The sequence below is a fragment of the Canis aureus genome, chromosome 6 (assembly GCF_053574225.1).
Source record: "Canis aureus isolate CA01 chromosome 6, VMU_Caureus_v.1.0, whole genome shotgun sequence".
NCBI classification, from domain to species: domain Eukaryota; kingdom Metazoa; phylum Chordata; class Mammalia; order Carnivora; family Canidae; genus Canis; species Canis aureus.
This window is the reverse complement of record NC_135616.1, coordinates 62,580,417-62,593,199: the sequence shown is the minus strand read 5'-3', so window position 1 is coordinate 62,593,199 and position 12,783 is coordinate 62,580,417. Positions and strand designations below refer to the sequence as shown.

General features: G+C 39.7%; 1 long non-coding RNA gene across 1 annotated transcript in view; it reads left to right on the top strand.

Moving 5' to 3' along the window:
- The window catches only part of LOC144316234 (uncharacterized), a 54,477-nt gene extending 46,212 nt beyond the window's left edge, over window positions 1-8,265 (top strand). Inside the window, exons 3-4 of the long non-coding RNA XR_013382088.1 lie at window positions 6,045-6,107; window positions 8,095-8,265. This is a non-coding gene — a long non-coding RNA (uncharacterized LOC144316234). The remainder of the gene's footprint in view (window positions 1-6,044; window positions 6,108-8,094) is intronic.
- The last annotated feature ends 4,518 nt before the right edge of the window (window positions 8,266-12,783 follow it).

Here is a 12,783-nt window from a genome sequence, read left to right as displayed (position 1 = left end):
GTATACGATTCCATGGCAATGACTTTTCCTGCTTTTGTATAGAGACTACGACATGTAGCTCATGCTTTGTGCCTTTGGGAACTGATAGGATAAGAGGCACCGGGCAGATGCCTATCTTTTTTCTAATATAAGGGCTTGGGGAGCATTATGCAAAGCAGCACAGGGTTTTAGGAAGCGCTCCAACGGAAGCCTCCACTTTAAAGGGTGCGGTATGTTGCAAGATGCATGAAGTCACTTCTTAGAAGTATACTTAATAAGGGAGGATTAAAGAGAAGCAAATACAATTCTCAGGATCAGAATAACCTGTGAGCCAGCACATATTTTAATTGTTCTTTTTTGCTCCATGCCTAGAAATTATGTAAAAATCTGAGGCCCAGACAACGAAACTCAAAAATGAACTCAATATGTTTGAATAGAAAATGTAACTGGTGAGGAAGCAACCATGTCATAGGTGGCAAAGTAATTAGAAAAATTCACTCCGACCTTCTCTCCCTTTTACTAGGTAATGTGAATATGTTTCTTGAGGATGAACATAAAGGAGATCTAGAAAATAAAGACCTAGAGCAGTATCTGGATAAAATTCCTATGTTTTAATGGATTGGTATTGGGAGCATTTCACCTTTACTGCCACACTAGCATGAAAGTATTATTTATTTTAACACATCTCATCCAGGAACCTCGAAACTTATTAGTTAGGGGTGGATTATTTTGGTTGGAAAAACAGGTATGGTTTTTTCTAGTAAACACTAGTTTATTAGAAATCACTACAAAATCCAGAATCCTTGTAGAATTAACTTGAACGTATTGCCATTTCATTTTATCTGAAGAGGACCTGCCACCACAGAGGACTAAGAGAGGTCTATCGGTCTCTCAGGCAGGGTTTGTCTGCATGGGGGAGTGGGCAGGAAAAGGAGTGGAGGGTTTAAAATGCTTGGAGGTGTTTCTGGTAGGGGGTGGTAGGTCAAGAGAGGGGGTTCCTTTTGAAGAGTGGCGATTTATTCCTATTCTTGCCATCTGGGGAGGGACAATTGCAGAGTGGCAGCACAGGAACCATCCCAAAGAAGGGGCTGCTTTATTTCCTAGAGGATAGTCCTGCTGGGGGCACCCACCTCATAAATCAATTTTTCTTCTCCGCCAGGCCCTAGGGACAACAGACCGGCTGCCCCTGACTCGGGTTGCCTGAGACAGTCCCTGGGGTCAGGCAACATGGAGTGGCTTGGCAGATGGGGGCAGTTGTTTGCTCATCCATCCATTTAAAATGTGTTACCGAGTGCCATCTCTGTGCCAAGAACAGTATTAGGAGCTACAATATAGTAATGAGCCAAGTAGACATGGCTCTTGCCTCCATTACTTTAGTAAATTAATATATCATTAGAACTTGTGCTAAATACCAGAAAGGAAAGGCACAGGAGTCTGTCACAGAGCAAATGTGGTGGGGGAGGGCAGGGCAGGAACCCAGGAAATAGGGTGGCTAGGGGCCTAAAGGGGAAGAAAAAAGGCACAGCGAAGTGGCCTTGTGGCCAGGCAGGCAGTTATGGGGTGTTGCCCAATTTCCCGAGAGTGTCGAGGCATGCCCTGAAGGAGCAAGAGTCTAAGAGGAAGGGCCACTTTGAGACTGGAAGCTTGCCTGGTCCTTTGCAGGAGGAGCATGGGGTGGGGTGAGGGGTGGGCTGCAGGTCTGCACAACACAGCTTACATATAAATGCATGGGGGAGGAAGGGGTACTGGTGTTCCTGTAGCCTTGGGGATGTTCATACCCATCCCCAAACCCATCCCCCAGGGGGAAGGAGGGTTAGCTTTTTCTTTTTTTTGCATGCAAAAATAGTTGCATACTTATTTGAAAACAAAAGCAAAACCCCAAACCTTCAAAAACAATTATATAAATGTGCATAAGACAAGAAATGATTAAGATGTTTGAGTACCCATTAATACGGTTTCAAGGATTAACCGTTGTTAACTGACTTAATCCTCATGCTAGTGCCACATATACTACTTTCCCTTCCCCCAAAATTGGGCATGGAAGGCAGAGAGAAAGTAATCTGCCCAATACAGAGGAAAAGTGGGAGTTGATATTGGAGCTCAGGCAGTTATGTCCATTCTTGTCTCAAAATAGGGAATATGTTAAAAAATATAGATTTCTGGGCCTTACCCCAGTGCTTCTGAACCTGGATTTTTAGAGGTGGGTCCCAGGAATCTGCATTTTTAACTTGATCCCTACTAGTTTTTTCTATGTATTCTGCAGATCAGCACTGGGGAATAGAGGATAGTAGGAATAGTTTAAAAACACCTTTTTAGCAAGGGGAATAAACACTTATAATTGAATAACTGGCTATTAAGGAAATTCAGAGGTCATCTAGAAAGTATTGTAGATATACATCGGCTGTGTATGTGTGTTGCATGTAAACTATACACATACATGTGAATATTCATGTACATGTAAAAAATATCCAGAATCAGAAAAAAAAATCCTGAAGACGGAGTTGATCTGAGATGCTACAAAGCCACCTGTAGCCAGAGAGATGGGCGGTCAGAGTTGAAATGTGTACCATTATCAGTTGAGATATTTATAACTAATTGTGTAATAAATTTAGTTTATTAGTTTGCTTAGATTGTGATTTAAGAAAGAAAAAAACACATCGCTAATATGTTTGTTTCTCCTAAAGTCACAATTGAAGAATGCCACTCAGGGTCAGAAGAAATTCCTACTCCATTTGGGGTCTGTGATGGGGCCTGGCAAGGACACTTGGCAGGCACCCCTGTAGACCTGCACGGGATTAGTTTTAGCATGGTAGGGGAGATGCAAAGATTACTTTGTGTTCCCTTACAGGGGATCCAGGATCTTACACTCAATTTTACACATTAAAAAAAAAATCCATTTCATTGATGCACTTCACATGGGTTCCAGAGGCAAGGATTTAAAGTCCGGATAGAAATGAGTCCCAGTGTCTCTCTCCCTGCTTGATGCTGGGTAGAATACAGATACACTCAGATTCCTGGCTTCTCACTTTCCGTGACTCCTCCTGAAGCACTGTTCTTCAGTTGGCCAATTTACACTTATCATTAAAACAACTTATTACTGGCTTCATGGTTCTTGTGAGGCAGTTTTTTTTTTTTTTTGTAAAGCCAGGAGAAATGGACAATAACTTGCAATCATTTATTTAAGGGGAAGGAATTAAAAGTTAATGAACAAGAAAGAGCCCAAAAGGAGGACATCTTCCGTATTCATGACTGTTTTACTTTTTGTCCCTCATTTTAACTCTGCCTGGTTTTATTTTTGGAATGAGCTTCTAGAATTTTCTTAACACTGTCTTTTTTACTTTAATTCTGCCCCCACCCCCCCACGGATTCAACCTTCCTTCCTAATTTTTACTGTTATTTTTTATTTATGCCTTCAGATTGCAAAACTCAGTGGGGATGTTTTCTTCTATTTTTTGGATATTGTGCTGTGCTTTCTTCTATGTCTTATATTTTCTTATTTTTCACCATTTGTCTCAAATTCCATTGATACCTCAGGCCACTGACTACTCTCACCTGTTCTTTTTCACCTTTTGAATTTCCACATGAGATTTCATGACCCATTCCTCCCTTCTCCACAGGCGGTTGTGACAGAACAGAGTTTTTCATCAGGGACTTGGAAGAACGGATCTGTGCTGAGTGGTGGCTCTCCTGATGGGCAGTGGCCCTCTGGTTCAGTTCTCTAAAATGCAGGGGGAGGCCATAGTTTTTCCCATATTTGCTTGACAGACTAATTAAAATGACAAAGATTAAATAGCTTTCCCAAGAACAAACAGTGAGTCAACGATAAGTATTTCGCCAACTACCTATCCATTAGAAGTTGGTCCATTGACAATATTCTTCTTGTATAATAAATCTCAAACATAATAAATACTCTTCTAAACACAAATGACATCTGTGTGTAGACCCCAATACAGGCTCGTAGGAGGATTCCTTGTTTCTCTGCCCTCCAGGCCCCCAGAAGCAACTTCTTTTTTCTCACCAGGCTCAGATGCTGAGCCCACTCTCCATTCTAAGCTGAGAACCTGTGATCTACTTTCTCTTCCCCTTTAATAAAAGGTGTATCAGACATGAGTGTTTCCCAAAGATTACTGAGCACTTAATTTGTTCATGCACGCTTTGCAGATGGTCTGTGTTATCTCCAATTTATACATGTTTAATACCATATGTTTAAAGCCAGTAGCAAGCCCTGGAATGATATCTCTTGGTTCTCCCCATTCAGTCTTCTAAAATCCCATAGAATATGCCTCTGGGCTCACGTGTTCCTAGTTTAGATGTCTTGGCTGTTCTGATGGTGCAATCAGTGTGATTGTATCTGGATACTGGATATTTCTTTGTGGCCAGACAGGAACGTTGCCTGTGGAATGGTCAGGTCTGGTCTCCACCATCCCTGGCTAGTTCACTGCTATAAACATTTTGCCCTTTCACTCCAAGAAGTTTCACGAAGAACGGTCCCTTCTCTGTTCACGATGTAGATCTATTTCTGCCACATGTCAGCTGAGGTTGTTTTATAAACTTAAAAATAGCCTCCACTTTTTATTCTCATTCTTCTGTTACTCCAGTCCTCTATTCTGTGTATTGTCTTTCCCCTCTCTTTAGCAAGTTATTGTATTTGCTGAAATGATACAGAAGTCCCAGGATGGGAGGTGGTGAGGAAGTGAGATGATAAATTAGAAACACAGCAGCAGAACAGAGGGAGGTGAGGACAGTGCTTTCCTCTAATTAAAAAAACAAAACTCTTTCAAGTGTTCAAAACTGATCAGATGGCCATACTTATTGCTCATTATAATGGTACAAATATTAAAGCAAAGCACCATGTGCTTTACATGTATTAAATCCTATATTGAAAGCATATCCTTCACTATTTTTTTTTTTACCTCCATTTTATAGGTGAGAAAACTGAGGTTAGAGAATTTATATGGCTTGTCCAGGGCCACACAGCCAATAGAAGATGCAGAAGGTTTCAGACCCACATGAAGACGGCCCTCAAGCCCATACTATGCCACTTCTCAGCATTCAGATGTGGTCTGAGAGGTCCAATGGGAAGAACTTGTTGCTATAAATGAAAACATATATAATAAATGCACAAAATCTATATAACCATGTAAATAAATGTACATGGAACCACACAGATGGCTTTAATTAGTATCCTTCTTCTGCATTCAAATCAATTTTTTACTGTTTCTTTTCTCCTTTTGTTAGTTTTCAAATATCTTGAGTCACTGTTAAAGTGAACATTTTTCCTGCTCTGGAAGGTCATTTCAAGGTCTTCTACATGATAGGCATGTTGTGACAAGTCAAAAGCTTTTATTCTGGTGTTACCAGGTAGTTCCCAGTTCATCATTTCCAAGATCAAAGTGTAAAAAAATTACCATTTCAATCCAAATGTATTCAAGGTTTATCATGTTACTGGATTTGTACAGTACATTGATTCAGAGGTTGAACTTTGGCATTTCATAAATTGCTTTCAATTCCTTCTCTGCCATTTTCTAGTTCTGGGACCATAGCTGTTTGTGTTCTAAACTGTTTTCCCATCTGTAAAATGGTATAACAATGGTACTTAGTAGAGTTATTAGGATTAAACGAGCTAAAGCTGAAAAGCACTTAGTACAATCCTTGATACAGTAAGTGCCCAATACATGTTAGCTGTTACTATCAAAAGTAAATCGCTAATCTTACACTTTCCTCTATTATACAGTGGGGGAATAAGAAATAGCTGAATGAATTGTGTGATATTAATTTAGATTTTTTTGGGGGACAATGTTCTGTTCCATAAATCCTGAAAGGTAATAGAAGTATCTTTTCTGAATGGAGCCTTCTGAATTAGGACATTGAAAATATTAACAAATGCCTGTCAGGTAGATTCAATTCCTTTTGTTTTCACTTTTATTTCTTTTTTCTTATATTTTTTTATTTTTCCCCAGTTATTGACATATAATTGACAGTATATAAACTTGTGTTATTTAAGTATACATCATGATTTCTTTGTAACCGTATATTCACTTTCTTTGTTGTTTTTTTTTTTTCAGCTTTATGGAGGTATCATTGACAAAATTGTAAGAGAAGCTGCACATTGTGATGACTTGATATATGTATGTATTTTGAAATGATTACTATAATAAGGTTAATTAACACATCTGTCACTTCACGTGGTTACCTGTTTTGTGTGTATGTGGTGAGAATGCTTACATAAGATCTGTTCTTTTAGCAACTTTCAAGTATACAATATAGAGTTATCAACTAAAGTCACTATGCTGTACACTAGGTCTTCAATACTTAGAACTGAAGATTTGTATCCTTTTACCAACATCTCCCCATTCTCCTACCCTCTAGCCCCTGGTAACCACCATTCTAGTCTCTATGAGTTCAACTTTTTTTTTTTTTTTTTTTTTAGCTTTCTCATATCAGTGAGATCATACAGTGTCTGTCTTCATCTGCCTTATTTCACTTGGCATAATGCCTTCTAGTTTCGTCCATATAAAGGGCAGGATTTCCTACCTTCTTACGAATGAATAATATTCAATTGTATCCAATCTTATGGATAATGATATTCCATTCCATTCCATTTCTTTAGCCATCTGTCAGTGGACACTCATATTGTTTGTTGGTCTTGGCTATTGTGAGTAATGCTGCAATGAATATGGGGTGTACATAGCACTTTGAGATCCTGATTTCATTTGGGTAGATACCCAGAAGTGGGGTTGCTGGATAATATGGTAATTCTATTTTATGTTTTTTGAGGAGCCTCCATACTGTTTTCCATAGTGGCTGCACCAACTTACATTCCCATCAACAGTGTGCTTTCTGGGTAAGGGGGTAGTAGGAGTGCTGCCACGTATTTTGATGTGGATAGGAGAGGATTTCTCCTCTCAAGTTTTAACTCTGACTGAGCACTGCTCTTTCTCTTCAGAGTTTAGGGTAACATGAAGAGAAACGTTATTCTCTATTCTGGATAGTTTTTTGGGAAATATTTTCAGGCTTGTTTCTATGTTTCAGAACCAGCCACAAAGTTTGTCTTTCCATTCTGACAAACCAGCAGACGTCATCTCCAACGTCATCTCTAAACAGGGACCTGGGGAACAATTTTGGTGAACAACTAAACCCCAAATGTGCATGAGAGGCATGTGGAAACATGCATGAAACTTTCAGGATGCTATAGGAGGAACTTAAAACACAAGACTTGGATATCTAATGCAATCAGAAAGCTGTGCCTTAAGCAGAAAAAAGAAATCTCTGCTTTCAAGTGAATTGATTGATGGGTGCCTGGCTGGCTGGCTCAGTCTGTGGAGTGTGTGACTCTTGATCTCAGGGTTGTAGGTTTGAGCTGTTTTGGGTATAGAGATTGCTTTATTTATCTGAGAGAGAGAGAGAGTCAGTGAGAGAGAAAGAGAGAGAGAGAGCATGAGCAGGGGAAACAGCAGTGGGAGAGGGAGAAGCAGACTCCCCGCTGAGCAGGGAGCCTGATGTGAGACTTGATCCTTGGACCTGAGATCGTGACCTGAGCCTAGGGCTGATGCCTAACTGACTGAGCCACCCAGATGCCCCTGAAAATAAAATCTTAAAATAAAATAAATAAGTTGCACTGATTGTTTTCAGTGTTCTTTTAATTTTACCATCCCTTATGTCATCTCTAAGTTCTGGCAGTCTGATAATCTGAAAACAGTCGCTCTAGGAATATTTGTGTCTGGTAAGAGATCATAAGGTCCTTGGAAGTATCAGGAACTGTTCTTCTTTTGAGCTATTTATTAAGGGAAAATGGGCAAAAGTACCCTGTAAACTGTAGAGTTATAAATAATCCTTAAAATAAACTATATAAGCATCTTAGCCTTAAAGGAATGATTAAACTTATTGTGAATGGTCTTAAGAAGCATGCACCAGCCTAATGGGGGAGCAATGGTAGTGTGGCAGAGGTAAGAGCATTCTAATCACCAGTGATGTTTTGGGGGAGCAGTGGGCTTTCTTGGAAACTAGTGGGATTCTAGTCACTGGTTATGCTCTCATGTGACTTATGCATCTACTAGTGACAGGTGTTATAGAAAGCCTTGACAAGATCAATGACTTTTTCACTCTGTCTTACAGGTGTATGGTGGGCTACCTGGATAGCCCAGTGGTTGAGCATCTGCCTTCGACTCAGGGTGTGATCCTGGAGTCCTGGGATGGAGTCCCACATCAGGCTGCCTGCGGGGAGCCTGCATCTCTCTCTGCCTCTCTCCGTGTGTCTCTCATGAATAAGTAAATAAAGTCTTTAAAAACAACAACAAGTGTATGGTGGAGTTTTTCAGAAGTTACATGATTTGTGATTTTACAAGTGATTAAATGCAGACATATATATAAAAATCCAGATATCTCCCATTAAATAACGTGATAAAGAGATTTATACAAATGTAAAATGATGCCATTCTTGTAACTAATTTTTGCTTTGCAAAATTGTAATGTTTCATAAAAATGTTTTCTGAATTAACATGTACTATATAATTTATTACTGTTGTTTTCAATGAATTAACACATAAACATTTTTAAAAAGATTTATTTATTTATTTATTTATTTATTATAGACATAGAGAGAGAGAGAAAGAGAGAGAGAGAGAGGCAGAGATGCAGGAGGAGGGAGAAGCAGGCTCCGTGTCGGGAGCCCTATGTGGGACTCAATCCCAGGACTTCAGGATTGCGCCCTGGGTCAAAGGCAGGCGCTAAACTGCTGAGCCACCCAGGGGTCCCCCACATAAATATTTTTAACTCTCCAGTTTCAATCTCTAACAGGGCGAATACAGTTATTATTCCCACAAATGCAGACTGTTTGAGGCCTTGTATTATCTATTGCTGTGTAACAAATCACCCCCAAATTTAGTGGCTTAAAACAACAAACATTTATTATCTCACAGTTTCTGTCTGTGTGGAACTCTGGGTCTCATGAGGTTGCAGCCAAGATGTTGATGCTGTCATCTGGAAGGCCCAACTGAGCTAGAGAACCTGTCTCTAGAAAGGCTCACTGGCTGTGGGCAAGAGGTCTTTGCACCTTGCCTTGTGTGTACTCACAACATGACAAGTAGCTTTCTTCAGGATGAGTGACCCATGAAAGAGAGTAAAATGGAAGCCACATTTTATGACCTAGTCTCTGGGGTCACACCTCACCATTTTGCCACATAGTCTTCGTTAGAAATGAGTTAGTCAATATAGCCCAGGTAAGGGGAGGAGAATTAGGCTCCACGGAAGATGAGTATCAGAGAATTTGAGGACATATTTAAAAATGCAAAGTCCTCTTTAAGAACCATTGGACTAGGTGATCTTTAAGGATATTTTTAACCTGAGTTTCCTTGGGGAAGGGAAATGAGGTCAATGTTTAGGTCAGAATAGAGATCCAAGGGGCCCTCTTGAAAGGATTTCCCTCATTACCTACCTGGCAGATTTCCACTAATTCTTTGAAACTAAGTTCAGAAATCGCTTCCTTCAGAAAATGTCTAGGTCCCTTCCTCTGTACCACCTTTGTTCCTACGTATACATCTGTGCTTATGCTTTTCACACTGTATTGCAATTATTTTGTTTTTTATTCTCTCTTCTCATTAAACTGTGAGCTTTGTAGGTCAGAGATGTTCTTTCTTGCTCCAGGACCCACTTCTCTGTCTTCTGGAGCCACATTTAGTCTGTGTTCACTTATTCTTTCACATACTTCCATCTATAGTATCACACACTGTGTTAGCATTGGGCAAGATTCCTGCTTTCGTGTTGTATTTTAGTAGGAAGACACACAATAAACAAGTAAATCAACAAAAAAGATCGCTTCAGAAAGGGATCCACGCAATGGAGAAATAAACAGACTGAGTTATGTGGGTTGTGGTGAGTAGTGAGTATAGCCATTTAAGGTAGTCAGAAAATTGTTAAATCCGAAGTGCTATGTACAAGGGAGAAACAGATCTGAGGTGAAGAATCTGTAGGGTCAATGTGGCCAGAAGTGGCACCTCTGTCACTTGCCTGTGACTGTATCTATTGACAGAGAGAGAGAGTAAGGTTGTTTGGACAGGAATGTGTCCACTAAGGAGGTTGGGAATTAGCCAGGGACACACAGAACCCACAGTAAGTAATGATGTTGAGCCTTGAACTCAGGCCACAGATTTAGTACAGTTCGTGATGAGTACAGGTTGTGCTTATCTCCTCTGAACTCCAGAGCTTGTTGGAGGGAAGTGAAGCCTGCCTATTTTAAAGGACTGGAGCACACAGGGAGTAGGTGTCGTTGTGGTGCACAAGGGACAAGGAAACACAAAGCAAGGTGTTGATGAGTGTGGGAGCGGCAGAGCTGTTCTGGCCTTTCCTGTTTGCACTTGTTCCTGGCTGCTCTGTTGGCCCATCCCTGCAGGCCCAGGTGCCCTCATGTAATTTGCCCCCCTATCCAACCTGCTCTCAGGGAAAATTCCCCAGTCCTGGAAACCTGCAGTTGGTACATAATAAAGGTGTGGTCCAGCTGGTTTTTATAGAGCAGAGGCGCGGTGTTCTGGGAATCTAGCTGGGGAAAGATTCCTGTAGGTGTCTCTGACTTTGCAAACACTTGAAAAATTGAGTCTTATTATCCTAAAAGGAAGCAATTAACAAAGAGTAAAAGCCCCCAAATCCTCAAATGTTGACTTCTCTGTGAAACCTTCTCTCCCTTTTATCATATGTTACGCAACTATTTACAGGTCTTTTTCTTTTGAACTGAACTTTATTCACTTTTAATGTATTTTACATGGGTAGATGCCCAACAAAGTTAAAAAAAAAATGAGAGAGAGAATCTGAGGTGCCTGGATGGCTCAGTCAGTTAGGTGTCTGCCTTCGGCTCAGGTCATAATCCCAGGGTCCTGGGATCAAGCCCCTATATCGGGCTCCCTGCTCAGTGAGGAGCCTGCTTCTTCCTCTCTCTCTGCCCCTTCTCCCTATGTGTGTGCTATTTTGCTTTCTCTCTCTCTCATTCTCTCTCTCAAATAAAATCTTTAGAAAAAGAATCTAAAACCATGTATTCTAGGGTACAAGGGCCTGGGGTTTGCTTGAGATACCTTCCCCAGACAATATAAACGTAGGATGGTGGTTGAATGCATGATATATCTTTCTTACCAAGAGTTTCTAATAAGGGAAATGCTTCTGTTATAATGTTAAGTAGAGATAGAGCTGATGGAATTTAATGTAATAGATTATCATGCATAAAAGAAAGATCTGGAAGGAAATGAACCAAAATGTTTAAATGATGATCTCTAATTATAGCATTATAAATGATTTTAATTTTTACCTAATTTTCTGTATCATCTGAAATTTCTAGAATGAAAATGTATTAACATTATATCAGATAAGGAAATTTGGTTTTCTCCAAAAATATTTCTTTCAGAAAAGAGGGAGTTGCCTTACATTCTGATCCTTTCAGAGTCTTTTGTATTATGGGATGCTCTGACTTTTTTTGAACCACAAAATACTCTTTGGAGAAAACACATTAGCTTGAAATGACATTAAGAAATCATGAACTTTTGGGGTGCCTGGGTGGCTCAGGGAGTTAAGTGTCCAACTCTTGATTTCAGCTCAGGTGATGATCTTAGGGTTGTGAGATGGAGCCCTGAGTCGGGCTGGGAATGGAACCTACTTAAGATTCTCTCTCCCTCTGCCTTCCTCACCCTTTTCTCTTCTCAAAAAAAAAAAAAAAAAAAAAAAAAAGGAAAGAAAGAAAGAAAGAAATCATGAACTTTTAGATGATTATGGTAGTCTTCTGGTTAAAAAAAAAAAAAAAAAAAGCAAAGAAATTTAACATGAATTTAATGAATTTGTTCCCTAAATTGCAAGCCTTGGATATCATCATGAACAGCTTTCTGAAAATCTCTTACATAGCAATACTGTAAGTGGTTCCCCTGGGAAGATCATGAATATATACTTGTAGGATGACTAAGACAAATCATTGTCTTAGTGTTTTTTTGTGTGTGGGTACTTGCGGCTTGGGATAAAAACTTCAATGGTGGCATTATAGTTTAAAAAACATACAAATTAGTTGGAAGAGAGGATGATGTTTTCCATCTGGAAAATTGTCAGATGGTGCAAAAAGTGTCTCTAGTGATATGGAGAGTACTTGCCACTAGACACATATGGCAAATGTGAATCAAATACCCTCATGGAATGCAAGAGTAGAAGAAAGAAATAATTCTAAATCAAATGTTGTTTTGTATAATGTTACTTTAAATATGTATGCTTGCTTAAATTAATAAATCAAACATTGAAATGAGATACATAACTCTTTCATTGATGTCCCTCCCTAAAGACTTATATTCAAATTGGTAGAAACCATTAAAATTATTTTTTTTCTCTTTGGGAAAGTGACCTTACATTAGGGTCACTTTCAATTTCTTATACTTTTATAATAAGAGCAAAATCAAAAGCACAAAGTTGTTATCCCTTCCAGGGACTCTTAAAATTTAATAGACATTTATGCTTTTATGTAAGTAATTAAACTTTAACAGCTAGATCCTAGGCATCAGCCAGTGGATGGGGAAGTACTGAGGGAGGAAGCTAGGTCTGTGTGTCCTTAGAGGGCATCATCTTCAACCTGAGTGAGGCTGGCTTTGCAAGGAAAGTTTTCATCAGGGAAAATTTCTTGGAGGGGTGACCTTGAAGTTCAGTCTACAAGAAGGTGGTAGGCGTCTTAGGAAGAACGGAATAAAGGACCACGGGTCAGTGATCTGCTGCATTATGAACCACCCAAAACTTAAGGGCTTAGGATGTCACTCGTTTGTCAGTATTCTTCAGTTTGTCGCTATTCTTTGT